The sequence below is a fragment of the Tachypleus tridentatus genome, chromosome 5 (assembly GCF_004210375.1).
Source record: "Tachypleus tridentatus isolate NWPU-2018 chromosome 5, ASM421037v1, whole genome shotgun sequence".
NCBI lineage: Eukaryota > Metazoa > Arthropoda > Merostomata > Xiphosura > Limulidae > Tachypleus > Tachypleus tridentatus.
The window spans coordinates 9,166,134-9,181,219 of record NC_134829.1 but is presented as its reverse complement, the minus strand read 5'-3'; the positions used below and the strand labels follow the sequence as shown (position 1 = coordinate 9,181,219).

Sequence of the window (15,086 nt, the reverse complement as noted above, 5' to 3'; positions counted from 1 at the left end):
TTATCTCAGAGACATGATATAGATTTTCTTCATGTTGATACCTTGAAAAAGAAATAATAATGATGAAAGACTTGTTCTCAGAATCTAACTACTCTAACATTCATTTTTAGTAATTATCCATTAAGTGTTAAATTACAACTAACTTACAAAATACAACTACTTTAATAGTCATTTACCTTATAAAACATTCATTGAATATCAGAATCAAACTAGTTCTTAGAAAGTAACTACTATAGTCAACATCAGTCATTAGTAAACATTAATTACTTTTTAAAATAAAATTGGATTACAAAATACAACTAGATATTTGTTACAAAGTAACCTTATGCTCCTCTAAACACCTGAAAATAAAATAAAGAAACTGGACACAAATACTGTATGAATACTGGATCAGGTAACTTTCTTTTAAACTAGCAGGCAGAAATCAGCTACTAAACTGTCTAAATTCAGTGTTATTTACATTGCAGGTGATACTGATTTAACCAGAGTAACTAGCATTATTTACACGACTGGTCATTCTCATTATTTCATAGAGGAGTCATAACCTCAAGAGAACACCTTATCTACCATTGAAGGGCACTACTGTCTACAGTTTTGCACAATGTGCAGCATTACAGCCATGGGCAGAAAAAATTGACCTCAACAGAAAGACAAGAAAAAAAGGCAATTAGAATAAATCAACTTGGATTTTCTTCCAAATGTTTTATGTGAAAACTTCATATGCTCAGAATAAGTAATAAATTTTGATAACACTATATTAAACTATGAAGGTAGAGATGCACAGTATGTATATACATTAAACTTTTATCTATTCTATGCTTCAGACTTGTTCTCAAACTGACAATTAATTTTAACTTTAAAAGCAATCAAATTTAAAATTGCACACTAATCAAGATGGTTGGAATGTCCAAACTTCTCTTCCTCCTGTAGATCTTTGTGGTAATACAGATTATACAATCCTTTAACAAAGAAACACAATTTAGTTGTCATTACAAATCCTGCTAATTTCATTTAAACATGATACATCATACATTGTAAAAACTACCAAGCATATACCTACATAAAGAAAAATTAAACAATGAAAAAGTGTTTATTATACAAAACAGAAACCACAAATATAAAATAACCCTTTAAGAAAAAACTACAGTCAAGTTTTAAACACAATACAAATAGAGAATCAATAGTTCAATATACAACATTGTGATACACAATAAACTAGCTAAAAGAAATAAAATGAAAGTTTAAAAATGATTAATTTCAGAGTCTTTCAAATAATTTTCAATAAATACATAAAAATCTTCAACACTGATCACATAATAAAATAACCTTTCAACAAAGACTAGCAGTAAATAGAAAAACAAACCCTTTAGTACAAAATACAAACAAAACTTTCCATCAATGAATAAGAATAATAAGCAGAAAAGCAACAACAACAACTATGTAGGGGAAAGTAATGAAAAATTGAAATACAAAATAAACCCTTTAAAATATATTACAAAATTTAAAATGCAAAATAAAAGAAAAAAGAAAGAACCCTTTAATGTAAATAATAGCTGAAATAAAGATGCACACACACACACACAATCCTCAATTTAAGAAAAACACTGCTGGCTAGTTGAGGCCCAAGGAATTTTAAAATGTACTTTGGCTAAAAAAAAAAATCTTGCTCAGCTTTGGGGTGTAGTGGCATTTATTTTAAGTAATTATGTGTCTATTAACAGGCAATGTACAGGTGACTCGTAATGTTTAGAGAATTGATGTAATTCTTCTTTCAACAGGAGATAGGGAAAGGTATTGGAGACATCCTCAGCCTTTGGACTTTCTGTAGACTTAGTTATGCCAGTAATGATGAATTTATTGGCTTTTTTTTAAACTGGTGCTAGTATGTCCATAGTGGTTTTAGTTTCCACTGGGTTGACAAGGGCAGCCTGGCCCCATGATACTTAAAAAAGTTAGCCTGACCACAGACGCAGTGGTCCCACACTTCACATAAGTTCACAAGAAGTGCATCTTCATCTATGAGCTGTACCATATGAAACATTAGGCCAGCACCAGAGGTCTTGGGGATACTGATGATCCCAATTAATATAGTTAAGACAAAAACATTTTGCAGGTTTGTTCTTAACATATTGTTCTACCCACCCTACTAAAACATCATACTGGGGATAAAGCAGATTTTGTATCTTTACACATCCAACACTTTATGCAACTTAGAGAACAAAAAGTTGCTAAAATTAGCTCACTTATTCATATGGTGCTCTTCATATGCTCTTAACAGAGCTACATAGTACTCTATCAATGCATCAGACACTGACTGTGTGACATATAGACCAATTGATGAGCCTTAGCCCACATTTTAAAATAGTTGATGACCATAAAGTACATAAATACAACCTTGTTCCATTTGCAGAAGTACACTAGAAAGATTTCTAAATTAGAACTAACAATTCTCTACAAGAATTTACCTCTTTTTCTCTGAATATCACACACCATGCAGTGTTCACATAAGCATTGAATACCTCAAATGAAAAGCAGTCAACAGAACCATCTTTGAACATCACCATAAATTTCAGTGACACATTGATGCCATCTAGTTTTTTGTTACACAAAGTCTATAGAATCTCATGTCTTAACGTACTTGAGAGTACTAATTGTAAATAGTCTAAGAAGTGAGAACCATGGTTTGGTGGTTGATAAAAATGGCAGAGCACATCTTTTTACATTCATACCTACTCATACAAGTGCTGTAGGTTATGTACATCCTTATATTACATCACTCAATCTGATGTTAGGCTGTACCTTTCTGCATGGCAAGGATAATTCATGATTTTTCAGTTGCTTATCCTGGAGCTTCCAAGGTGTTGATCATGGCATCCATCCATGAGTAGAATATCTAACTGTTTAGCTTGTTGTCACTAGGGAAGAAATGGTCTTAACTTTCAGATGGTGTCTGGTTTCAAACTATTCAATGAGAAGACAGAGAAAAACCACCCATCCCATATTTATGTTTGGGCTTTCACCAAAGCAGGCTTTAGAAATTGAAATGAAGTGTTTCCAACTTTAGTAAAAAGCGATAATGGTCAAAAATTGATGATAGTATGGTGCAAAATCTATGAAATTTCATACCTTTTATTTGGTTACAGGTTGAATTCAATCTTGTACTGCTGCTATTTTAGGAAGATCTGTGGAGGTTCCTTCTCTATCATTAACATGACCAAAAAGTTCCATTTTCATACACAAGAACACATTTTTCCAATTCCATTTTCAAATCTGTTTTTTAATATGATGCAGAATTAAACTTAAGATCAGAATATGAGATTTCACCAATACAGATTGGGATTTTTTTACATTGCAGCCTCTTCAGGGTAAGCTGCATTAGACTGTCAATAGTGACAGACACATTGTACAGGCTGAATGGCATGCCATATAACTCATATAGGTTATTCCTAGTGCTGAGATCTTTTCTCTGTCTTAGTTTGACTTGCCTTGATAGTATTTGGATATCAGATCAACAAATTGAACCACTGAGCTGCTTCCAGACATTAATCTATTTATGATAGTGAAAACGTTTTGGTGGTTTCCTGGAGTTGTAGTGATATTGGTTACTGCTTCTTGTTGGTTTTCCACTACCTATTGAGTTATCAGTCCAACCAACAGCCTTGTATACCTTGCTGCTTGGCAAGTTGTTAGGAGTTCATTTTAAAATGAGCCAATGCTCCATAGGCAAAACAAGTGATTTGCTTCTTCTTTCTAGAATGAACATCCAGGAAGGTGCATTACTGACAAGTTGTGGCACATAAACTATCAGGGGTGAAGCTAGTCCTGCTCATTCACTTCATACAATTGTAGTTTAGTTGCAGCACTAGGAGCTGTGGATGGTTGGTTAACTCTCAGCTGAGCTTGAGCTTGTTGTTTATGTGGGTAAGATGATCTATCTGAGCTGAGCCATTAAAGCATTCATTAGAAGCTTCTTTCTCTTTTCCAACTAGTTCAAAATAAGTACTTGTATTGCATCTCCACAGAAACTGCCCCAGTAAGTATAAAAAGATCTCTCAGACTCAGGTAGTGCCTCATACTATCAATGGGTAGCCATTCCAAAAATGTATTTATGAGGATTTTTCACAGTCTGTTGAGGCCATTGCATAGTAACCTTACTCTGTAATTTGCATAGATTACCTATGTAAGTAATCAAGCTTTCCATGACTCCCTCTTTTACACCTTGAACTCAACCTGATGTACTGCTCTATTTTTTACCAGCCAAACCCTGTGATACAGCTCCATAATTACTGTCCCATACTCCAAAGTCACCCTTGTTCAAATATGCTTTCTTTGTAATACAGCTACTACAAATTCTAACTTTTCTTCTTGGCTCAGAGAGGTTCATCATGGCATCATGATCCACTCATTTCATCAACTGATGCCCTCATTCCACCTTCTTGTAAGATATTTGTTCACAGTTGTCCTCCACCTGTGGTACCTGGGTCCTTCTCTTATTTTCTTGGGTAGCTTCAATCAAAGCTGAGGTTGGGTTACTTTTGCCAGCAAATGTTTAAAAGTATTATAAATATTGCCCTGTGCCACAACACCCTGTTGATCCTCAGTCACGTGAATTTTATTTGCACTGAGATTGATCTCCTACAGAAGAGTATAAACAAGCTTTTGAGTCACCTGTTGTAATGTATGAATGGAAGTCATGGACCTTCACATAAATGCCAACATCCCAATATTGAAGAGAGAACTTCTAGACACAACAACCATTTCTCTTTCATGACTGTTTCTTCCTCTAGATTCAAAGCCTTTCAAGTTATGGGAAGTGACATTTCCATAACTATGAAACATTGTTAAAATTTATGTAACAGAGTAGATAAAGTAAAGTGCAATACATATGTTAACGAAACACAGGAAGCTTTATGATATCCTATGGTCATAACACAACAATTTTCTGTTTCTTATCCATTACATGATTTTTTTAGGTGAAACTGATATCTCTTAGAACAATGATAATATAAGTCCATATAATAATAGGAGGTTTAACAAGATAATTATTATTAATTACTTAAGTATTTCTCTGAATATCTGTGTCCATGAAAATAAAATAAAGAGAATGTATACAATATAAATAACAGAAGCACAATCTTTATTGTATAAGATTTAAAATAAACACAGCATGTATGCTTTCATTTATTGACCCAGGATGACTGCTTGTACTGGATCAGGTAATTTTATTTCAAACTGTGAAGACTGAGATCATCTACCGGATCATCCCAGTTCAAAGTTATTCTGGCAATATACATTTACCCAGAATAACTAGCACAACCAACATGTATGCTCTTTCTCATTCAATAATAGGGGCAGCCATAACCTTGGACAACACCTGACCTACCCCTGATGTTGTTGTTGTTTTGAATTAAGCACAAAGCTACTCAATGGGCTATCTGTGCTCTGCCCTCCACGGGTATCAAAACCCAGTTTTTTAGCATTGTAAATCCACAGACATACCGTTGAGCCACTGGGGAGTGCCTACCCTTGAAAGACACTATTGTCCACATTGTTACACAATGTGCAGCATTACAGTTATGTTTTCATGGGCAGAATAGGTGTTCCCTCAGTAGAATGAAAAGAAACAAAGGCACCTACAACATTAAATTATTTTCTTCACCACATGATACGTAAAAACTGCAGTTACTCAGAAATGATTGATAAGCTTAGAATAATACTATGTCAAAGCAAGAAAGTAGAAATGCATGATATGTTTACATATCAAATCTAGTGTAACCAGTCATCAGCAATCAAAATAAAACATAATTTCAAACAGCAATTCTTTATTTCACGTGCACATGATATAAAAGGTAGATACATTGTCAATAAATAATACATTTTTTACAGGGAAAAATAGTATTTCATTTTAAATCAATAAAAAACGCTTCATTATCAACTCAATTAATTGTGAATTATATTAAAAACTGAGTTGCTACATTATATGATATCTATGTCTAGAATAATTTCCCCTTGATAAGAAAGAAACTGTTTACAAAGCAGTTAATTTATAAACAAACATGGAGATATTTTACACAAGTGCTTTATTGCTTATCTTATAAACTTATATTACACACAAAAAGTTAAACAATAAAAACATAACACATTTTTAAACGTATGCCATATTTTATATCTTGTAAAAATAAGATTACAACGTCACAGTTGAAATAAATGTTAATTTACCCCTTCCTTAATTAATTTAGAACATATACGTGGTCATGGGTGTATTTAGATTATTTTTTAAATTTACGTGAAGGTTTTATCCACATAGCGTATGACGTCGTTTTAAACCAGTCATCAAAATGTTATAAACGTGTATTAATCATTTTGTTCATATAAAGGTTACCCATGAAAATAAGTATCTTATAATAGCTTGTATGAGTTTGACCTATGTCTACATCTACTCTGCAAAGGCGTGGTAAACCCGTCTCAATGAGTGATACAGAAATCCATACTTGTAAGAATTGGTATGAGTTGGAAGTTCTCTCCCTTGATTACGTCATTCTGAATAGTCTATGACAAAAACTATCAATTTATTTTGGAATACAGCGCTTGGGCCTTGGGTTGAATTTAAAGCGTGATATAATATAACGTGCAGATGTTTTGTGAAAACGTATCCAGGTCCAGAAGTTAGTTTGAGCACAAACAATAAGCTTGCCATTAGGTGAAATACGTTATAAACAAATGTTTGTAATTAATTATTTTGTTGACTAGTTTACTTGTATATTTGTTTTATCATTATGCTTTTCCGTGTTCGATACATATAGCGTAGGTTTGTTTGTTTGTTTGAAGTTAAACACAAAGCAATACATATGGATAACTGTGCTATGCCCACTACGGTCGTTGACAGATGAACCGCTCTGCCACTGGAGGGTGGTGGTGGTTGCATATATAACATCGATAGAAAAAATCTCAAAGTTTTCAATGAGTAACAACTTTTAAGGAAAATCTCAATAAAAATTAAACTCTTAAGGAGGAATAATGACTCATTATGAACTTTTACATAAAACAATAAAATATGAAGTATGCTATAGTGCCGCACACATCAAACCATGTATAATAACAGATATACTAAGGTACCATGTGATTTCAAGGCACATATGATGCGCATTTATACTTTTGTACTGTGTTTGTATTACAGTGCTGTTCATGCATATATGCAATGTCTCTTTCATTTTTTATAGCCGTGTAAACTAGTACCAAACACTTTGAGGTCATTGTCTGTAAAATGAAATTACTTGTACAGTTATGGATAGTGCATTTAAGTGGCCATTTCAGACACACGGTGCTTTGAAAGAAGAAGTAAATCTAAATACAAATCTTGTCTTAAGTACCTAAAACACCAAATAGAAGTTGCCCTGAATAAATACGAAAAGTTAGGCTTACTTAGAGTATAAAATATAAGAAGCTAGGTGTTACTCTGACAACACAAACTAAGACATTTCGAATAAAGACTAAAAGCTAAGTGTTAAATAAATATTAATGTTGTTAATCCTTACCTACTTTCTGATTTGTAAATGATTTAAGTAAAATTGATAGAATTGCACTTCCCCAAACTAATGTGATTCGCTTCATAACATTTGTTCTTTATGTAATTTCATAACACAATATAGCACTGTTTTTCAAACTGTGTCTCAGGATGCTCAGGCTTTCCCTACAACAACGTCCATGCATTTGACTTGGCCCGGCATGGCCAAGTGTGTTAAGGGATTCGACTTGTAATCCGAGGGTCGCGGTTCGAATCCCGGTCGCACCAAACATGCTCGCCCTTTCAGCCGTGGGGGCGTTATAATGTGACGATCAATCCCATTATTCGTTGGTAAAAGAGTAGCCCAAGAGTTGGCGGTGGGTGGTTATGACTAGCTGCCTTCCCTCTAGTCTTACACTGCTAAACTAGGGACGGCTCGTGTAGCTTTGCGCGAAATTCTAAAACAACAATAAAACAAACGAAGACTAGGCTTCTGTCATTTGTTACTTCGTAGTACTGACACGTAAATTTGATGTAAGAAGACGTACCAAAGGTGCCTCTTTAATGATCTCGCTCATTCCTTCAAAATAATATGTTAATATTTGTTTCGTGTCAGGAAATATATGTACATGGTAAAGAAATTATAATCAGATATTTATATGCAAAACGGCTCGTCTGGGTTGAGAAAATATTTTACATAGAAGAGCGAACAACGTTTCGACCTTCTTCGGTCATTGTCAGGTTCACAAAGAAAGAGGTAACTGTGAACCTGACAATGACTGAAAATCGAAACGTGTTCGCTCTTCTATTAAATATTCTCAACCCAAACGATTTTATATATATCTCAACAAGTGGGTTCCTCGACATCACTGATTATAATCAGATATATGTATGAAAATATATAACAGAAATAAGTCACGTAGTAAACAATAAATGTGTTCAAGTGGTAAACAAATAAATCAATGGACCATGTAATAAACTTGTAATTGTTTCGCGTAATAAACACACAAATGGTAATATGGTAGACTTAAATGACCGTGTAATAAAAGCACAAATGGATCGCATGCTAAATAATTAAATGGTCCATGAAGCGAACAAAAAAATGGGTCAAACATAGTAAATAAACATGCACCTTTTTAGTAAATGTAGAATGCGGTAAAAAACAAACACGGGCAATGTACACCAGGTCGCTTTGTCTGCCGTAATTAATAACTCACTAAATATAAAATTAATTTTATATTTTTATATCTATACATAATTTTGTGCTCTTTCATTGTAGTGGATATTTAAAACTATATTTTTTAGTAAGAGAGTAGCCTGTAATCCACCTACTAAGGACTACAGTGTCGCTTCTACTGTCCTGTAATTTTAAACAGAGCAGCCTATATTGAACATCAAAACCCACGCCTGGACTACAGTGTCCCGTAAGCGCACCAATAGTGATAACTACGCACAGTGGTTTTAAACAGAACAATACAACGCATGCTTGGGCCTAATAAGAATTTTTGTATCACTTCTGCAGCTCAGTGATAGTGATTTGGGGCACATATACATTTGGCACTGCGAGCTGTTTGACCTTGTCTATGTTTTCTACTGATTTCTTTCTATTTTCCACTCATCTTCACGAAATAAAAACAATATCTAATCAGTTAAAAAAAAAAACTTTAAATAACTGACCAACGCGTTTTTAATGCATTTACTTAAAGTGTGATTACATATATCAAGTTGTTTTAACGTGAAGCTTACTTTCCACTTACCCTTGTATGCTAGTAATTTCACACACAGCAGTAAAGGTCTGGCTCGGAAAAGTAGGTAACTCACCACTTGTTCGGCGTTGCAACTAAATGTTCCTCATACATCATGACAGTGCACAATAAAATATTGAATCAAAAAATCACCACTCCCAGAGTTACATGCTCCTTGGCACAATCAATAACTTACACAAACACATAAATAGATATTTTCCTTGTGCCACTTAAATTTTAAACGTGGCCTAATATACTGTTTAGGTTTCACACTAAACTTACAATAAAACCTTGCTGTATAGTAATAAGCTTTCAAACAACATTAGTGTTTTATAACCAAGTTCTTCTTAAAATATGTGAATACATTCTGTAAAAAAAATTGAAGTTTCTATATTTCTATACTGACCTTTGGAGTTTCTTGCGTGTTAAAATCTCGTTTCTTGTTCGAAATAATTCTAGAGTTACGTATTATATGTTGTAACAACAGTAACTGAAAATACGCAGATTTCCAAACAACTATAGATATAAGCTTTACGATCTTAGGCTAGTGAGGTGTGGCAAAGTTATAAGATCACAGTTACTATTCTGATATATTTACGACGAGAACAATGATTCAGCTGATGTATCAGTGTATGACGTTATAATTTTATATAAATATATGTATGTTTGTATCAAAATAACATGTTATAAACTTATACATACTGTATTAACATCTTCAGTGTAAGCTTCAGGACTTACTAATAACGTGAGAATTCTGGGCTCAATTCTCGTGACGGACACAGCAAAGACAATCAACTGTGCAGCTTTGCGCTGAAACAAAATACTAGAAAAAATGCCTAAGTTAACCTCCTATGCATTTTTTGCAAATGTAGCTTAGTCTACTATATTTTAAAATCCAATTTCAAAATTTTCTGAGTAAATGTTAAAATCTGTACTTTCAAACAAGAGGATGGATTTTATTTTAAAGACACATCTCTCGAAAATAGTTCTTATCAGAAAAAAAAACAACTGAAAATGCTGGAATAATTGATCAGTCATGGAATTGGTTTAGAAATCTATATTTTTCACTCGACCTTCTGACACCAATAATTTCTGGGAAGAGTTGGTTTAAAAAACAAATGTTAATTTTGTTTTTCTGATGCCAGAAATTCTTAGAAGTCAACTTTCACCTTGAGCATCTAATGCCAAGGATGTCTGGGAGGGACTGGTTTAGACATCAACCTTTACTCAATCCGATTGTGTTTTAGACCTAACAGCCATAAAAAGGAATTGGATTACCTTGTTTAAAACACTCTAAAGAAAAAAACTTCTGAGCAGTTGATATAATAACATTTCATAAGAAATACACAAACGGAGTTCAAAGAGGAACTATTCCAATTGTTTTCTAATTACTAATACGTTACTACCTTTTAATACTATCACATTCTTGCTATAATATATTAATTACCAATTAGTGTGCACACTAAATTTCACCACCGATTTGCTTCCGTCTTCAGGTAGATCCTCAGATTCAAACCCGGGTCCTGTTGTTAGAAAAGCAGGTGTGCAATCTATGAGTCTGAAGTCTTATTCCAGTAATAATGTTTGTTTGTTTTTAATTTCGTGCAAATCTACACGATCTAACCGTCTCTAATTTAGCAGTATAAGACTTGATGGAAGGCAACTAGTCATCACCACTCAAAGCCAACTCTTGGTCTATTCTTTTACAAACGAATAGTGGAATTGACCTCACGGCTAAGAGAGCAAGCATGTTTGGTGGGACAAGGATTCAAACCCGCGATCCTCACATTGCGAGTCAAGCATTCTAACCACATGCCAAGCCAATACGAATGATTTACTAGTAAGTAATGTTCCGAAATAGCATAGTAATTGTGACAATGTTTTATATCCAGTTATAATAATATCACTGGATGTACTGAACTGTTTCAAATTTGGACCTTTTGGTATTATATAAGCACCTGCAATCATATATTAAACTCGTGGTTAAGTTATTCGGTTTCGAATTTACAACGCATCAGCGAAGATTTGTTGTTAAAGAGGTGGTCATTATTTACCAGAGAAGGCCAGGAGAAGAGCGAATTATGGGTGAGGTAAAATTTCTGTGCATGTAAATCATAGGACACTTTTCTGGGCACAGTAAAGAAAAATACAGTGTATCAAAACACAAAATACAAATACAATGTTACTCTTCTGAAATTGGACAGACGACGAGACCTTCTATAACATTTGACTCTTTAATTTAATTCGTAACATAAGTGAATATATAAAATATACTGATGGTTATATTTATATGATTTTTATCTCGGGTGACATGCATAAAACAAAAACATCTTAAACAAATAAAACATTTCTGAATCTGGTTGTAATGTTTTATATTTTTAGGCATGTATTTAGGGTCATTATAAGATAAAGCTATGCCTATTCCGGGAACTCAACCCTGGATTTTAGTGTTAGACATTTATGGACCTACCACTATCTCACGGGGGGATTTTCTTAGCATTGTTTTAATTTTTACTGACATATATATTTGAGCCCTTTTTAATGTCAAGATTGTGGTTGTTTTTATCGTGGCCCGGCATGGCCTAGCGCGTAAGGCGTGCGACTCGTAATCCGAGGGTCGCGGGTTCGTGCCCGCGTCGCGCTAAACATCCTCGCCCTCCCAGCCGTGGGGGTGTATAATGTGACGGTCAATCCCCCTATTCGTTGGTAAAAGAGTAGCTCAAGAGTTGGCGGTGGGTGGTGATGACTAGCTGCCTTCCCTCTAGTCTTACACTGCTAAATTAGGGACGGCTAGCACAGATAGCCCTCGAGTAGCTTTGTGCGAAATTCCCAAACAAACAAACAGTTTTTATCGTGAAGAACAGTTTTGCACTTTATTATACATTGTTTCAGATATTTCTATAGATATGAGTTATAACTGATAGTACTTGTTTCCTATGTTAATTTCCAATATGAAATAATTTATGAAGCTTTCATTTATCATTCTGTCAATGACACTTCTAGTGTGTATGAAAGTGAATTTAGAGAAATCATAAATAATGTTAGTTGTGATTGTACCTTCTACAGTAAACATTTTAAACATCAGTTAATGTTGTGGATATCTGTAATTATGACTCTATAATAAAGGGCCTGGAAAATAAATTTTTCAAGTCTAATATATTGTTAGATATTACTTGTCATTCAAGTTATTTACTGCATTAATAATAATAAATAGTTTAAGACAACTGTATGGACAGTGTTATCAATGTTATAAATATACATCTACAGAGAATAACTGTTATGAAATATATTTTGGTTTTAATTATCATATTTTATAGAGGGGCGGGGTGTTTTCTGAACACAGAATTGAAGGGTGGGTCACCTTTCCTTATAAAGAAATCGTGTGATTTTCAAAATTCTCAGTCTCCCTCTACTCCCTGAAGAAAAAAATGACCGCTCATTAAAGTTAACCTGCAACACCATAAATATGGTACGAAGTGAATAAAACTAGTGAAATCAGTGATGTCGAGAAACCCACTTGTTGAGAAATTTATATGCAAAAACGGCTCGTCTGGGTTGAGAAAATATTTTACATAGAAGAGCGAACAACGTTTCGACCTTCTTCGGTCATTGTCAGGTTCACAGTTACCTCTTTCTTTGTGAACCTGACAATGACCGAAGAAGGTCGAAACGTTGTTCGCTCTTCTATGTAAAATATTTTCTCAACCCAGACGAGCCGTTTTTGCATATAAAAAACTAGTGAAAGGTTATATGTCAGATATTAAACATCAAAGGGTAAGTGGTTTATGTCAATGTCTTACCTTCCGTTACGTTATGTTCTCATTATTATGTTTCTAATCTTTATCGAAATACAAGCATTTTAACTGTACATACTAGTCGAGTTTATACTTTTACTGATTTATGTTATAATTGAAGAGGTCAAATGTCAGTGGCACCCGTTACAAGTTTAAACTCGTTGGATGATAATCACTTTCTGTTATAATACAGATAAATAGAGCAATTACCAGTAACATCAGTCACAACTTCAAAACTGTACAGAGATTATTACCAGGTTCCGTTATATGTTATAATACAGAAACAGTCAGTAACATCGATTACAACTTCAAACTTGTACAGATTAACAAGTTCTGTTACAATATGGAAAAAAGGTCAACTCTAAGTAACAAATGTTTTTATAACAAACTTGCTAGAATCTAAAATTATTTCAAGTATTTTGTACTGGTAACTAAGTAAAGGTATCAGATCAACAGAACAATGTACCTCTAATATCCACTTCGTTTTTGTACCTAACAACGTAAAATCAATAAATCAACATACCTCTTGCACTCACTGAGTATGACAAGTTAATAAAATGGGCAACATTCAACCATCTAAGACAAGTCAAACATGAAAAATTTATATCCGTTCTGCACTTCCTGGGCCAACACCCTCTTCCGCCTTACTTTTACAGACTTTGACGTAACAACGTTGGAGCTGCTCTTTTGTTTGATTTCACATGCAAATATTCTATGTTTTGTTTATAAAACTAAGAGGCTACTATTTTCCCAAATTTACATTTTACGACTATTTTTCTTTAACATGGAAATATTTCCAAACTCTTCAATGACTCTGAAAATAAATTTTGCAACACTAAAATTTCTATACATATTATTGCTGTGGACAACAAAATGAATGATAACTTCTGTGTTGAAAACGATATAAAGAAACAGAAAATTTTAATATATCAAGTGAAAAGTTTAAAAGCCCAAAACATACAATTCTCTAATACATTAATACTGAATAATCGAACAAGCCAAACCTAGCGGTATTCATACTGAAATATTTAGAGAAACAGAGAAGAATTAAATATCTAAAGTGAAAAGGAATTTTTTAACAATTTAAAATCTCTACACATGTAGTTCTCTAGTACAGATGTACTAGACGACTAAACAGTAGAGACCCATTTGTATTCCTGGTGTATTAAAACATTTTACAGGGACGCCAGAAGAATTTATAATAGTTGTGAGTTTATTTATTAAATCTATTTACAGTTTTGTATTGTTTTGGTTAGAAAGCTTAATTCGATTTAACATGAAGTGATAAGTACGTGACGTTTTGAGTTTTCTTGAGGAGTAATTACAGCATGAATAATCTAGAAATTTCATGAGTATCTCAAAGTCTGTCGAATAGTGTGAAGTTAGGATAGAACAAAAATGGGGTCATGTAAAAGAGCTGTTTTAGACATTTAGTGAGTTTAGTCACGATTTTCTTAGCGTTGTAAATATCGAATTTATGTTTGAATAGGATAGAGAGTTCGCAAGTGAATGAGTATTTAGCTGTATCTGTGAGTTATACTTACCGACGAATGTAGAATGTAAAACTTGAAAATTATAGTTGAAGAAATAAATCGCTTTTGTTACAGTTACGTGGCCAGATGTTTGGATTATTTTTGAAGAATAATAAACAACAAATATGTCTAACAGTGGGTAAAGTTACTCCAAAGTTATCTGCAGTAGACATTTCTAATTTTGAAGTATTATAGACAATTAATAAATATTAAACATAACCAACTCATGGGTTACTCTTAACCAACGAACAATGGGATTGACTACACATTATAATATTCCTTTTGGTGAAAGGGTAAACATGTTAGGCATCAGGTTTCGATCCCGTGACCAATTGATTACTTTATAACACCGTTTGACAAGACAAATTATTCTCCTCTAATATATTCAAAATACAAGCTGTAACACTAACTTTAAAATCACCACCATAACTGTTTGTTACTACAGTTGTATCCAGAGTTTTAAATAATTGTCTCCTTTTCCTCAAAGTCCACACAGCTTGTTCAGTTATTC

At 33.6% G+C, this 15,086-nt stretch overlaps 1 long non-coding RNA gene across 1 annotated transcript; it reads right to left on the bottom strand.

Moving 5' to 3' along the window:
- Window positions 1–2: 2 nt before the first annotated feature.
- LOC143250222 (uncharacterized) lies at window positions 3–13,705 on the bottom strand. Its single transcript, XR_013028089.1, has 3 exons — window positions 13,567–13,705; window positions 10,697–10,772; window positions 3–41 (listed from the first exon to the last, which is right to left on the bottom strand). It is a non-coding gene; the product is annotated as an uncharacterized LOC143250222 (long non-coding RNA).
- Between the last annotated feature and the right edge of the window lie 1,381 nt (window positions 13,706–15,086).